The sequence below is a fragment of the Schistocerca gregaria genome, chromosome 2 (genome assembly GCF_023897955.1).
Source record: "Schistocerca gregaria isolate iqSchGreg1 chromosome 2, iqSchGreg1.2, whole genome shotgun sequence".
In the NCBI taxonomy this organism is placed as follows: Eukaryota; Metazoa; Arthropoda; class Insecta; order Orthoptera; family Acrididae; genus Schistocerca; species Schistocerca gregaria.
Window position 1 is genome coordinate 700620783 of NC_064921.1, and position 1170 is coordinate 700621952.

Below are 1170 nucleotides of genomic sequence, written 5' to 3' on the forward strand. Positions count from 1 at the left end.
TCTTATGTTTCAGCAGTATAGGAAATGCGTTCCAATATTCAGATATGTCTTAAAGGTTTCTTGAAATTATTGCAACCAATCGTCTTTTGTTTTCCAATTTTTATTATCCAATTACCTGTTTCGAACCAGCTGGCAATTCATCATCAGATGGTAAATATTGATTTTTCGCAGCAGTGTGGGAGTCTTGTAGAGTTATTAGTATCGGTTGGTTGGTGGTGCAAACAGTATTACGGAAAAATGATAAATGTTTTCCACCGACGTTAATTTTACTGCGCTTCACACACTTAGTCACAGGTACCACATTCCGCGCTCTTTAGGAAACAGTCAACCGACAGCCAACCAACGGATATTAGTAACGCTCCCACACTGCTGCAGACAATCAACAAGTATGTCCACCTGATGATTAATCGCTAGGCGGTTCAAAATGCTTGTGAAATTCTAAGGGGCCAAACTACTGAGGTCATCGGTACCTAGACTTCAACTAACGCATGCTAAGAACGATACACACACCCATTCCCGAGGGATTGGTTCGCGCGATCCGTGACTGCGCCTCAAACCGGGCGGCGCTTGGCGGTTGGACATTTAATGGGATAATAAAAATTGAGGAAAAAACAAATAGCGATTGATTCTAGTAATTTCAAGAAACCTTTATTCATCACAGTCGCAGTGATCCTCATTCACGATGGAAAAAAGTTCCATTATGTCTCTCGGTATGGCCAAACGAGTACAGAAAAATTAATGTTTCCGCCCGGGATCGAACCGGGGACCTTCCGCGTGTTAGGCGGATGTGATAACCACTACACCACGGAAACAGCCAGTGCCCACTTTCAGCAGTCTGTAATCTGACGGAGCTCCTATCTCGTACTGTCTTCAATCTTCTCTTGACTGTTATGTAACAGCTTGCCCTTCGCCATTATCCCCGAGCTACTCATAGTGCGCTGTTGCAGGTGTCCGAAACGACAGCAGACTGCCAGTGACGATATTATGCATAGATATAAACATACTGTCGTACGGGGATCAGGATATTTCCGAGTCACTGGTCCTCCACATACTTTTATTAACAATATAGCCAGTTTCTGAATTGCATCAGTGTATTTTTCTCTACATTAAGCACTAATTCCTAATCTTTCCCTCAGACTGTTTTCTCGGAATCAAGTGCAAAAATTTTGA

At 42.8% G+C, this 1170-nt stretch overlaps 1 non-coding gene across 1 annotated transcript; it reads right to left on the reverse strand.

Moving 5' to 3' along the window:
* Window positions 1-739: 739 nt before the first annotated feature.
* On the reverse strand, window positions 740-812 carry Trnav-aac (transfer RNA valine (anticodon AAC)). The gene has a single exon. It is a non-coding gene; the product is annotated as a tRNA-Val (tRNA).
* Window positions 813-1170: the final 358 nt, after the last annotated feature.